A 15,311-nucleotide genomic window follows, 5' to 3' on the forward strand; every position below is an offset into this window, starting at 1 on the left:
GGACGGTAATTGAAAATGGTTTAGAAGGTTTTGCGATAGGTGGGTTTCACGTTAATTTAACAAATATCGGGAATTGGAGCTAAAAAATAAGTTATAACTAATAACGAATAAGTATTAGCACATTATCAATAGAAATGTATGTACTGTGTGTTAAAAATTTTATGTGAGCAGATTTTACCATGAAATACTAAAATTGAGGAAAAGTTACCAGTGCAAAACTGGTTTTGAGTCATATTACCTAGACAAATTAGATATTAAATATTTTTTTATTTATTAGAAAACCGAAGTATGAAGGGAAACTTTTAAAATTAAAATAGGAATTATTTTTGAAATAACATTTATGTACAGTTTAATTTTTAATGCATTAGATGGTTCGTTTATATTTATAAGTCAATAATTGAAACTATCGACGTTTGAATTTTGGTTTTAATTTATAAAATGTCAAGAGTTAGTAATGACAATCGTAAAGTATGATATTCTGTAGAAACGGTTTAAATGCTCGAATTTTGGCAGGAAAAATCATCTGATTAGCTAGGTTATCCCGTAGGCTTAGGCGATAGGCAAAGTGACGTTAGGTAGGTACGATTGAAATTCAAATTTAAAATGATTTTGTTTTATTAACGGAACTATAATTACATAATAATAAAAACATATTATTACATATATAAACAATAAATACATACCTATATATTTATATAGCTTATAACTTTCGTAAATTATTTCGTATTTGCAAATCCCAAGAATTTTTTTGTCGTTTAGAGGTGGTGGGGGGGTGAGAAATATCTAAAAAATGGTATCGCTCCTGGTAGTTGGTGCTTTGAATGCAGGGTTTCGAAATATATCACGCAAATCCACGCCAATTGCACGCTAAATACTGGCGTTGAAAAAAAATGTTTTTGTCGTTTTGGGGGGTGCTGGGGAAATGGCAATACAGGGGAATAGCCCGCGGTACTTGGGGCTTTGGGTTTACGGTTTCAAAATAGGTCACCCAAATTCACGCCAATTGCACGCTAAATATTGAGACATAAAAAAGTTTGAAATTCGGTATGGGGGGGCTGGCGAAATGTACGTCAGAAAACATCGTGGCAAATGCACCTTTTAATAAAGACCTTTGGGCTATTAAGTGATAGGTCATAGGTGTAGTAAAACTTTGAATGACAAAATTTCTTCAGAGTCAGTTTGATACGCGTTTTGCGTATGGTACGCGTACATGTGAATCAGGCCTTAGTATATTAAAAGTGTGCTACATTATACTATGATGAAATAGTATACTATATTACCATGATGAAATTAAGAAAGCGGCTGAAGACACATTTTGTTGACAATTATTAAAGATCTAATAGGTATGTAAACAATTTATAAATCATTCATATAAATAAATAAATATAATAAAATGGTATAGCGATCAGAAACGAAAAAAAAATTTGTGATGTATTTAACATTTCGTTTACTAATGTTGGTAACAATATATGAAAGAATATCAAACAAATAGGTTGTAAAGAAAAACCGTGGGAACTGGAAGGATAATACATTTTAATGGGATCACCACATTTAAACATTGACTTTGATAATCACAATATGAAGATTTTTTTTAAACCTTTAATGAAGTTAGACCTTCAAATAAAACGTTTAGCGTATGTATCACTAATTGTACAGTCAATTCTAAATTATGGAATATTTCCATGGGGCCAAGCGTATGCCAATTATATCAATCCATTAAAAATAACAGTAAATAGCTTAATTTAATTTTTGTCAAACAAATCAAAATATACTAGTACTTACGTAGCGATTATACGTATACCTATTGTTCATTAACTAGGTAAAACGACATTAGATTTTTTAACGGGATACTAAATGTAACCTTGTGTTGCGGAAATGATGTGATCCATCGCAACTCCCATGAAAAATTCCAAAATGCGCCACTGTTTATACAACCTAATAAGTAATAACTATAAAATACTGTACAGATACATATGGAGTATCTTCGGTGTCAGCACATATTATGCGGTCGGCACAGTTGCGGTCAATACCTTTATGGTGGCACATTCAATTTTTTTATAGCTACCTATATGAACCGTTTTTAAAAATTACCTGCTCAAATTTGTTTTCAAGAGATGTCCCCTTGTTGTCCACAATTCCCAACCGGTCAAAAACTCAAAACGTGAGCATCCTGCTCAATAATTTATCATATACCTTGGAGTCAGTCTAGTAAAGTACCTACTTGAGTAAAAGTACTTGGATAAATTATTGTAAATACTTTCTTAAAGTATCTGTATTTTTTTTAAAAAAAAGGTACATTCAATTCCTTATACTTTTTGGTTTATATAGTATTTTCTATTTTGATTTTAATCACGAAAAATAAACTAAAATATATTGAGAATTTATATAATAGATAGAAGGTAGGTAGTGTTGAGTAGTAACGTAACGCAAATTACAAATAACTGTAACGCAATTACTTTTTCAGTAACGCAGCAGTTATTTCACTAACTAAAAATTAATTATGATTTATGAGTTATGACTAGGTGAGATGAATGCACATTTGTACATAATACTTTAATAGGTCTATTATCTCTGGGTCTATGATGGTAAAATATATACATAATAATTGAATTAAATATGATTAAAAAAATGATAAAAAAGTAACGTTATTTCTAAGGCACTACTTTATTAATGAAAAAGTAATGTAACGTGGTAAAAATTATTTTAGGTAATGCATATGTAATTTAAATAAAAATATTTGAAGTTACGAGTACCGTAATTTCATTCCTTTTTAAAAGTAATTAACCCAACACTGAAGGTAGGTATATTTTTATTGTAAACTATAATACTCAACCTCTGTATGCACCCGACAACGGGGGTAGACACCTGCATGACCAATCGGTTGGTCCGAGAACAAGTTGATGTACCATATTTTTGGATAACCGTCAGATGACGCCTACTAAAATTCTGAATAGGCAACCCAATATACACCTGACCAAATTGCTTCTATGCAATCATTTACACGACAACGAATCTATGGCGTGGACGAGTGGTAAGTACATGGGTAGAAGGAAGTACAATTTAGTTAAGAAAAGCGGTGGGTGGTCTCTGTAGTCGAATCGGTTTGGTGCAATGACCACAGAACTCACACACATTGGGAACTTAACATTAACTTAAATATTTATAAGGAAGACTGCTATACTGGTAGTCCCTCAGATGATCGACACGACACACTAGAAGACCTGGGTGGCCTCACACACCACTCGTTTGAGTGGCTGGTGGACTTACGCACGACATCTGCACCAATTCCGATGTCGGATAATTTCCAACAACCAACCGAAATCTGACATACTGGCTATGATCATGTACACCGTACATCATCCCACGAATAGGAATTCTATGTTAAAAAAAGTATTAAGAACAACTCACGAATACTGCTGGTAACGACGAATATTTATTGTTTGTGACTTATAGTGTTGTTGTCCGTTACAGTAACGAAACGACGGATTTCACACTGACGGTATACATATTATAATTAGGGTTTTAAAATTTCATGAAATTACATTCTTGAAATATTTCACTTCTATCAAAAATAAAAAAATAAAATGTTTATTATATCTAATTATAAGGATGGAGTGGAGGATAGACGAGGAACACGATGTTGCCGCCGCGCCGATTAGTGTCATGCGATAAGCATTAATTGCTCTGCGCGAACACAACCCCAAAATCTAAACTTCGACAGAGAAAATAGATGAGTTTTATAGTTTCATATTAATACTGTGTTGTTTTTGTTAACATAAAAAGCGATAATGGGGCCAAAGGAGGGGAGTCATTTGAGGTGTTATACCACATGTTATGCTTACCTAAAATTTATGAAGATTGTATTTTGGCCTGACTATAATTTTTGAATTGGTCTTAAGTATTGAAAACTGGCTATGCGATATTATTTTTAATGTATTATTAAAGTATTTAAATGAAATATATAAATGAATAAATTTGTATTTACAGACATTTAAATAAGTATTAATAATAATTAAAATTGTTTTTGATGTTTAAAAACATTTATTGTGACTTAAATTAAATGGTAGGTATTTAAAATTAAAATAACTACATTATCCTTAAATGTGATAGAATACATGCTATTACAGGTATATTAATTTAAAATTTATCTTCCTTATATGACAATGATATCTTAAACAATAATATATTGTGAAAATGTTTTGACTTTTATCCTAAATTAATAATTAATGTTTATAATAGTACATGAAATATAATGTATTAAGTTATTTTGAAATTACCTAATATTATTATCTATTTGTTTGTTTGTTTTTTTTTTTAATTTAATGAATACTCTATCGCTTAAAATTTGTCTGAGAATTTCATTTTTATTTTTTTCCTTGACCAAATTATTTATATGTTTCAAATTTCCCAAAAATATTTTAGCTATTTAAAAATATAAATGAAATTTATTTTATTGTACTTACAAATTTTGTCAAATTTTATCAACATTTAAAAATCTATTTTATACAATCAAAAATGTTATTTATTAAATATTAAATATAGACTCATAATTAATTTTAAAAATATTTTATAAAAACATGACACTACATAGGTAAAATGAAAAAGGTTGGATTAAAGGCTGATATTATTGATTATTAAATTTAAAAAACCGTTACTATTGTTTTTCAACGATAATACATTATAAATAAATACATCAATGATTTATATGAGGTTATTTTTGAAATGTATCGACCAATTCTGACTAGTGATCGATGTTGATTTTAGGAATTGATTGGGAATTACGGAGTTGCAATTCAGCCATTTCAGTATCTTGGTATACCATGATCGCAGCTTCGTTGTATATCCAAGCTGACAATGTCCGTTTCAAACGCGTGGTTTGGATGAACACTGTATAATTAATTTGTAAGCTAAAAAAAAATTTGAATCACTAATTTTTAAATGTATAAACGTATAATGTAGTCTGTTAAATGGATGATGTCATCATTATCTAAGAGTTGTAAAAATATCATTGTGTTATATTGATTGCATTTCAAAAAAATACAGTTTTAGGAAATAGCATAATATCTATTTTTTGTGTATTCTGCGTGGATAGCCCTCTGACATGCTGATCCTTGTAATTTAATATCAAACCTGTAGGTCGGTAGTAATGTTCCTTTAGCGAAATACTTGTGTTGATCACTCGGTTTTCCGTATACAGGATGTTTCTGAAATGTGTACTCAATGTGATGTGATGATGACTCAATTTTTTTCTATCTTCAAAATCTGGGTTTAAAACTAAACAAAAACGTAGGTACATACAAATTAATAATCATAAGTAGGCTAAATGTGATTATTCTCTTTACAAACAAAAGCACAGCAATCGACATCTTAATATATTGTTGAGTCTACAATGTATGTTAGACGTCAATATAATTTTATTTAATATAATATAATATCCTTCACAACTCACGCTTTTCTCATCAACAAAAACCCACCTCCCACCTGCGACGAATGCCATGCCGACCTCTCAATACAACATATCATCCAGGATTGCTCAAAGTACAGGGACGCAAGAAACAATCTAGCTATACCACCGAATATGGATGAAGCACTAAACGAAAATAATATTATTAAAACTATCTCTTTTCTTACTCAAATCCACCTCATAAACAAACTTTAACAATGTAAAAACCCTTTCCGTAGTCATTAAGCTATAATATCTTTTTTGTCTTGTACTCTTAATTCAAGCTAGGCTAATGACCTGTGATATCGAAGCCTTATTTTCCTAATAAAAAAAAAAAAAAAAAAATATATGTACTATAGGTGCAAATATATTACGGGGTATACGTTTATTTAAACAAAATAGTGCATGTTATATAGAGTTGGTGTGTGTGTTAGACAAAGACAGAAAATCACGGTATTGAATAACCTTAAGACAGCGGCAAACTGTGCTGGAGAGACAGTAGAATTTTACTATATTTTGTTGTCGTGAAACTTAAGAAGAGTGTAAATATGCAAATTATCGATAAGGACTAAGAAAAATTTTTATATATGCTCTGTACCCATGAACATGTTTGTGGCCTAAAACTGTGTTTGGTTTTTATTTCAGTAATTTTAACTTTCTACAGTTTAAAAAAGAACAGTTATTGTTCTTATAGTCATTGAAGGAATAAACAAATAACTGACAAGCCCATACTATCGTATTTCAGCAAACCTAACAGCGCCAATCTAATTTTTTTAAATGATCCACTCTAAGTGTAGGAGGTTAAGCCGTCGGAGCATGTGGGGGCTTGTACGACTATAAAATAGTGGGCAACAAATTCATAGGTTAGTTCCAACATTTTGATAAATTATAATATATAACATAATATTTAATAAATATTATGTTATTTCCTAAGCGGGAAAAAAGGTTGGGTAGTTATATTAGATCCTATGATTCTTATTTTGATGTGTGTATTTACCTGAAAATTTTGTAAGATTTCAATAGTTTTAGATATAAGTTAGACTCTACACGATTTAAGAAAAACTTATGTATTAGTTCCTACACTTATCGTTTATCTGTGATTATTGGGATACTACAAATATTGCTGAATTAATGAAACATTATAATATAATATAAAATGTTAAACTGTAGTCAAACATCAGTTGAATAATCCAATCTCTTAAAAAAATAAAATACATTTTACGGATGAAAAATTGTAATTAAACATAATATTTTATATCCTATATGGTTTAATTTGAAAACCTAAGTATTTAATATATATTCGATTTTATTAATTTTGTTTGTTTATAATTTAAAATGTTGTCATTTATAACATTTTCTACTTCGGGGTATCTTTTTACTGATTTTCGTTTTTATGTTGCTATTAATTATGATTCTTATTTTGATGTAAGTATTTACTTGAAAATGTTATAGGGATTTCAATAGTTTTAAAAATATCATTAATATTTATATATTATTCTGTGTAGGAAATTATGTATATAATTTTTTTCTGCCGTGGAAGAATTTACACCCGTGACACGTAATTCTTATATTCGCGTTGGAACTTAACAAAAATATTTTCTAGGAATTAATATATTGAATTTATAAGCTTTTACTGTAGACTATTGCCCAAGCATGTGCCACTCCATACCGATGACACAACAGACTAGCGTCCAACCTGGTACTTGATTCCAGAGATTATTATGTGTTAATCCCTCTCATGATAGAGATTGCCGTGTGAGATAGATCGTGGCCTACAAAAATTGTCCAGTACATAATTGCCATCGTTTTGAAGTCATCTGAAGAGTGCTCGTATCTGACAAATTCAACGCTGAGCCTTCTAGGATTGGGTATGATATACAGAACTTCATTCTCCATAACTCCTGTATGGATAGAAAATAAAATGACATTATTGGTTACGCACAAAGGTAAATTATAATACAATTGTAATATATGGATAAACACATCTCACCCACATATGTCTTGTCTAGTGTCACTTTCGTTAAGTCTATGGCGCATTGTTGTTTAATTTATGCATATTAAGAATATTTTTTTACTGATATTTATATTGTATATACATTCGACATTTTTCATGGCTCATAATGAAGGAAGCTTCAGAAATAATTTCAGCAAGCCATACTGAAAATAAGTCTTCGGAAATTTGAAAATCGATCAGTTGTCCATGGTCCGGGCTTCCAATTTCAATACTATATTCTATACCATTTCTACGATTTTCAAGACGGCTGACCATGGATTGATGATCGAAATCTTTGGTTTTTAGATGTAGGTACCAGTCGGTTGGTTTTATATTCAAACCATCTATACAAACCATTTAATCATTGTTAGCGTTTTTTATGAAAAATAATCAAAACTTAAGGTATAGTTATTAGGTATTTATACCTTTAAAACAGAAGTCACCTCCTCTGTAAACACAATGGTAAGAATATCAACATACAAATCCATAGTTGTATAGATATCGAGGAACTGATTCTGCTAATTATAAACTGTAATCATTTAAAAAAAAATGATTAATATTATTAATTATAACTGTTTATTATTTTAAATATTTAATTATTGAAAGAATTGTTATATTGGATACACTCAAACACGGTAACTAGGGCTTATTCTAAAGCGTAGTTGGGCTTATTTTGCGTATTGGGAAAAGCTAGAAGCGCACTTGATAATCAGTTTTCGCGTAATTGATTTTTCATAATTTATTGTTGTATTAATAAGATAAGAAATCAATTAGTAGTTCCTTTAGGTATAAGAAACTATGGGTATTTCTACGTTTCCTAGTGCTACAGCTCAACAATCTACGGGAACATAAAAGATTAAAAGAGATACGACAATAATTGTTACCATTGCCTAAATTAGTTTAAATTTATCTGGGTTCAACGAGTTTAAAAATATTACTGTTTTACTTGTTCATGTAGTCATGTAATAGCTGCAAAACTTCACAGCGCTAAAAATGGAAGCAACAAAAAGAAAGGCTGAGAGCAAACTGAGAAAAAAAATTAAAAATATAACGTTCTATTATTATGTTATTTATTCAATTTGAATTCAATGAAATACCTTAAAATATCATTGAATACAAAAAACGATTCTGAATGGGGGTGGTTTGTCATTGTGGATATATTATATTATTATTACTTATTAATAATATAAAAGCCAGTAAGTTGATTAAAATATTATAAAATTACAACAATATAACTAAAATTTTTATTTGTGGTTATTTAATATGTAATTTTTGAACATTAAATAACAATAAAAAAAAAAGTGGGTAAGTGGATGTCGACCTGCTGTACAGTAGGTTACAAGTGAGTGAGATGGTGTTAAATTTGAATTCAATGACATAATATCATTGTATAAGAAAAACGATTCTGAGCGAAAACGGTCAGTCAGCCTATGATATTACCAAGTATTACCAATATTTGATGATATTATTGTGAATAAAGTAACTTATATAATATAACCTATTAACGTGGAGCCTTGTTGTAATTTTCTATCCTTAGCTATAAAAGTTGAACATTTTATACATTTTTAACTACAAAATAATTATTAAACTTTAAATTTGATAAATGTTGTCAACATTTGAACCTTAAATGCTTATAAAAAAAAATTGTAATTAATATTTTTCAACTGCTATTGTATAAAATTTTATTGATATTTATAGAAAAAAAAACTAAAAAAATTGAAAACTGACAATTTCCGTAAACAGCTCAAAAAGAGTCAAATTATTTTAAAAATTTTATTATGTATAGAAAATGCTAATATAAACATTTAATAAAATTTTCAAGTATCTACAGTCATTTGTTTTTTAATTACAACAAAATAAGAAAATCGTTATATGAGAAATCGAGTGAATATAAATGTTGTAAAAATCACGAAAATGTCCAAATTCAAAAGCTTATGAAATACCATGGATAATAATCTTACATTTTAATTAAATAAAAGGTCATTTCACTGGGGGATATAATTAAAACCCTTCCTTTTTCGTGGAATCCAATAGGACATATACAATTGTGTAGTAAAGTAGAGCATTTAATGAACACACTAATAAAAATACCACATACAATGTTTTACACATTATAAAACTAAGAGGTTGGTTATTAATTTTGTAAAAACTGCGTATCAATAAGTGATTGTAATACAAGAGGATATCGTAATAATTGTTGAAATACACAGATATAAGCAAGTTAAAGGTAAATAATAATAGGATATATATAATATAATAATAATAGATACAATGTACAATAGTGTTACTATACCTAATATAAACGACTACCGGCAATACAGATAAGTTATGGTATTATAAAAAATTAAAAGGTATACTCTGCGTATAATGCAGACACGTAGCCAGATGGAGCCTGGGTGGGCCTGGCCCACCCTAAATTTACTCTGGCCCAGGACCGGCCCCACCAAATTTAAATATAATTATTTTTACTAATTATCAAAAATGTGATTATGCATATTGAGAAAAATCTATTGTGATTACTACTAGGTAATACAATTATAATTGTAATAATTTAATCTGAAAAAGATTAAATTATTTAATAGGGTCTTGATACCTATTATATAAACAATAATAGACTTAACGCAGCTATAAGCATAGGCGATAATCAACATTTAAAAGGAACAACATTTTTGAATTCGTCAATAATTTCATTAGTTTAATTTACACTTGATTAATAACTAGGGCCCTTGTCGTTTTTGGTGAATGGTCCGGGGGTGCCCAGGCATCAAAAGGACCCGCGAAAGGTATTACAAATATAAATTTAAATTATATAAGATTTACAATATATTTTTTTTTTTCATAGGCATTGATTTAGCAAAAATTATTGTAAAATCAATATTATTGCTAGAAAATGATGGTGTTAGAGTAGAAGGAATTGCAAGTGATGGTGCAACGACAAACTGTGCTATGTGGAGTATTTTAGGTATATCTGGAAAAATTATTTTGATAATCCTTATGATCAAAACCGTAGGGTATTTGTTTTTTTGGATGCTCCTCATTTGTTGAAGACTATTAGGAATAGGTTAATCACAAAAAAATCCTTACAGGTAAAGATATAAAGTATATAATTACAATAATATTAATCTATACTTTTTACTTTTTCATTAAATAAGTTTTAGATTCATCCCTCTAAGTCTCCAATTAAGTGGAATATTTATGAAAATGTTTTTTTCAAGATTCAAAGTCACTAACTAAAATATGTCCAAAATTGACCCCCGGTGCGCACGCCTATAGCTATAAGCCTATAAATAGTCAGTACGTACCCGACTGCTAGTTGTAGACTGTCAGCAATATAGCCGTTATCTTATACCGTCTGACCCTGTCATATGTGAACTGGTAATATATTTGTTAATGCAATGAAACGTTATTCTAATAGCAATGCTAGTGCAACAAGTGCTAAAATTGTACAACTAAATTTGATACTATTGAAAATATGTTCTACTCCATCTAGTAAGTACCTATTACTACTTACTTAAATAATTTAAAATTACCCGTGTTAAATAAAGAACCATTATTCTCAACAGATTCTTATAAATTACAAATTGAAGATGCTGGTTAATATAATAAATAATATTTTTTGATATATTTATATTAATATTTAGTATCTATAAAGTATACTTACTTTATAATATCATATTATATTAATACAAATACTACATATTTACAATTTACTAAAATAAGTTTTAGTATTATGTATTTGGTAGTTTTTCAATGTAGGTATTATTAACCAATAACCATGTAATATGTATTTTATTAGTTACATATTTGCTTATATTATAAGTATACTTATGCTGGGCTGCATATAATAATAATATTTTTTGTATCTTTAACACTAAACAGTAGTACAGTACCTACCCCCATTTAGGTCTGTTAAGTAGAATGATTGTAATAAATCATTAAGTTTACTAAATAAATAAATAGAAATAAATGTATTTATTATTAAATAACAAAAACAGAAAAATTATTTTATAGTGAACTGTTCAATATTTATATAAGTATAAGTGTATTATTAATATTTTCTACTTGTATGTGTTTTTTTTTTATTAATAAATTTGAGTTTCTTTAAAAATCATATTAATTTAAAAATCAATGATCATTTATCCCTATTATTTTTAATAAGTATTTAAATATGAATTAATTTTAGTTAATAGAAGCAGCTTATGATTTTAAATAATATGTAGGTAGATTTATTTTTCATAGCATGAAAAATGTATCCCATAAGTGATGATGTAGGTTATTCTATATTTATTTTTTATTGTTATCAGGTACTTTCTATTTTCGTTATTGTTAAATAAGTAATAGTAAGAGGTATAACTTGTTGTGAAAAAAAAAAAAATTTCACCTATTACCAACTAAAGGTAAATTATTTAAATTGATAAGATTCTTTGTATTGCATTCTCCCTACAAGAATTTCATAAAGAAAAATTATGGAAAATGGTAAAAGGGCCACACATTATTGGCCAGGGGTCCCCTAGTAGAAATTGTCTGGCTACGTGCCTGGTGTGATGCACGCCTGTAGTACTACAATGTGAATAAAATACTTATAAGCTACATGAATTAGGGTGTTTTGATTATAATTATTTCAATAATATATTACCTACTATTATTATGATTAAATTATTAAAAACTACACATTACATAATTGATAACACAACCACACATGATACTCACTAAGCTATAAGATCCTTATTTATAGATCCTTCAAACCATTAGCAATTAATCCAGACCACGGTTTTAGATTCAAATTTCAATTTAAGATTCAAAGTCACTAAAGTATGTCCAAAATGGACTAAAAATCACTTTGACCTAATTCATCTAAAATGAAGGTGAAATATACCACTCAAGTAAATTTTAAAAATCTTTAGCTTAAACTATTTAGTCAACAATTAAATTGTAATAATTTATGTATATCTTTAGGTGTTTAGTAATTCTATGGTGACTGGGATAGAATTTTTTTATAAGAAAACTAGTTAGTGGCTTTGAAGGCTGTAAAGAAACCATTAGGTTCACTTCAATAATGAATGACCTCTTTGATGCTTTAAATAGAAGATTTCCTGGAGAATAAATAAAAAAAAATAGCAAAGATATAGAGGTTTTAATATATGATGTGTTGCATGAGCATGAGTTTTTGTGTTGTGTTAGAATACATGTTATAGAAATTTGTGTTATGAAAGAAAAACTATTGGAAATTATAAGACCAAATGACTTTTTTGCAGAATGTTATTAGCTTATTCAGTAATCAAACCACTCAAGTCAGGAAATTGTACCATCTTGGAAGGTAATTGGTATTTATATATCTCTTATGGTTAATAGTTAATAGTTAATTAAAATATGTATTCTTAGATAATGTCTCGATAATTTCTTCAAATGATTTATAAAATATTATTAACAACCAAAATGAAAGTTTAGAACGACAAACAAAAATTAATAAACTTAAAGAAAAAATGGATTCAATAGTCGAGCAAGGTCACTGGGACTTTGATGATATCTTTAAGGATCATAATTATGCAAGTTAAAATTCTACAATTTTTGATTGTATTGTGTACTTTTTATCAGGGTAAATTAAAAATAATAGTAATGATTATTTAATTATTGAAGATAATGATGATTTAAATTTGTTAATAGATATAATAACAAAGCGGTTAGTGAAAAAAATCAAATGTGAGTTTTGATTAACCAGTTTAAAATCTGAATATGGTCAAAGCTCTCATCCAGATGTTGAATTGGTTAACATAAAACTAGAATTTACCCAAATCATCATCTATACATACGCTTTCGAGCTAAGTCCCCAAAGAACCTAAAAATATCCCACTTTAAGAAAAGTCTACTTGTGGTAGGTATTTATTGATCATAAACCACCATAAATTTATAATGTATACAATATACACTAAATGAATACCTACATATTATATATATTTATATATAATATACTGTGAAACACTAAAACCCATAGTCCATAGATAAAAATGATACAAAAATAAGTAGGTACCTACCTAATTGTAGCTAATTGTATAATGTTATTTTACAATAAAAATGTTTAAAACTTCATTTGAAAAACATGCTGACTCACTCAATTTTGAAGACGCATATGAAGATTTATTAGCTAATAATAATGTTATACTTAAATGGGAATGTTCATTTCATAAAAGGGAAATATTAACAGAAATATACACAATGTATATTGTAATGAGAATGCTGAATGAGGCAATATTCTTACAAGAAAAATATTGAATCCAAGCAAATAAATATAAATTGGTACCCACATAGTTGTTTTATATTTTAAATAACTTAATAAAGAGTTTCTTTCAAGAACATTTTGTTTTTTGTATAATCAATATTGAAATTTATTAGTGAATTTTAAAAATAAGTAATAACTTAAATAGTGAAATAACTCTCATTTTTAATAATATATTCAATATTGTTATCTAATATCTATGGTGTTAACATATTTTGCTATTTGGTTAGTATATAAATCTACTAGGAGCGCTCTATGATCTTAGGTATTTGGTAAGAACATTCGCAACGCACTTTTTCTCGTTTCGTTACGCAACCATACTATCTAAAGCCGTGATCTAGACTTACAATAATTTTGATCAATTGAATTTAGGATTTAGAAAAGATTATACGTGATCGTATATTTTCTGGACACTTAATTATTTAATCGATTGAAATATTTTAGTACTTTAGGAATATTAAAGTTTAAATTTTAACACTTGAACAGTGAGTTGAACATTAAAAAAAAAACATTTTAAAATAAACAATACAGCGGGGAACGCTATAGTATCAATAAAATGTAAATATGGATAGTAAAAATATAATATGTTAGCAGTTATTTTAAAAATCCCAGAGACCACTTTAACGATGAGTGTTGTTATAATTTATAAGTGAAAACCTACTTATTTACCTATAAATAAATGTTTGGTACTCACCGTAACTTTAATTATATCGTTTAATGGACAGATTCTTATCTTTTGACTGCTATCGTGTGATTGAATTTGTATTATTAATTGTGTCGTTAAAAACCACGAATTAAGATATACCTATATCTTAATTCGTGTTAAAAACTGAAAATACTCATCCAGTGATTGAGATTACGTTTAACGATGCGTTATCACATTATGACGGAGATACAGTAAGTTCTGCGTGCCTTTTAAAAACTGGCTGTAAATGTACCTGTAGACACCTGCCGGGTGGAATCGGCGTCAAGTGGAATCGTCGTCGATGCACTGCTGTCTGTTGTTGTAGAGTGGTTTCCAGTTTCCACTATCGGCCACCATGATATCGGGCGAACCTCGATCCTATAGGGTTCACACCACCCCTTCCAAACCATAGATACCAAGCCACACCATTTATTTACAAACAAACACACGAACAATTCCATTGGAATTTAGCCTTGAAGTCGTGGGTCACCGCGGACCAGTTTATTTCTCAGTAATTTTAGGTCGAGGGGATCCGACACTGATGCGTAGGATATAATAGAATTATGTAGTAAGTACCAAAAGCATACGAGATTGAGAATCTTTTGATTTATAAAATAAATAGTGTAAATATTTTATAATATTATGTATGTTTCTTGAGAATTGTAAATTTGTGATTTGTATCTATATCAATATAATAAGATAATTATGACATTACTTATTAGTTATTAGTATTTATATTAATTATTATTATTACAATATGCCCGTATGCCGCAGTATAGTATGGTATATCTTTAAGCTTTATATATACGATACACCAATACATTATCCAGCGCCACGGTCGTTGCGCGAGCTAAGTAGAAAAAAAAAAGTTGTACGACGGTGTGTATAGTATATCGAAGCAGGAGTTGCCCATTTA

At 28.6% G+C, this 15,311-nt stretch overlaps 1 long non-coding RNA gene across 2 annotated transcripts; it reads right to left on the reverse strand.

The window, feature by feature from the left end:
- Positions 1-4,549: 4,549 nt before the first annotated feature.
- Positions 4,550-14,904, reverse strand: LOC132936685 (uncharacterized). 2 transcript variants are annotated; one of them, XR_009663511.1, is made up of 6 exons: positions 14,405-14,904; positions 7,862-7,965; positions 7,438-7,780; positions 7,078-7,344; positions 5,131-5,274; positions 4,550-4,907 (listed from the first exon to the last, which is right to left on the reverse strand). It is a non-coding gene; the product is annotated as an uncharacterized LOC132936685 (long non-coding RNA). The 2 variants fall into 2 exon arrangements; XR_009663512.1 differs by having other exon boundaries at positions 7,032-7,344.
- Positions 14,905-15,311: the final 407 nt, after the last annotated feature.

The sequence above is a fragment of the Metopolophium dirhodum genome, chromosome 1 (genome assembly GCF_019925205.1).
Source record: "Metopolophium dirhodum isolate CAU chromosome 1, ASM1992520v1, whole genome shotgun sequence".
Taxonomy (NCBI): domain Eukaryota; kingdom Metazoa; phylum Arthropoda; class Insecta; order Hemiptera; family Aphididae; genus Metopolophium; species Metopolophium dirhodum.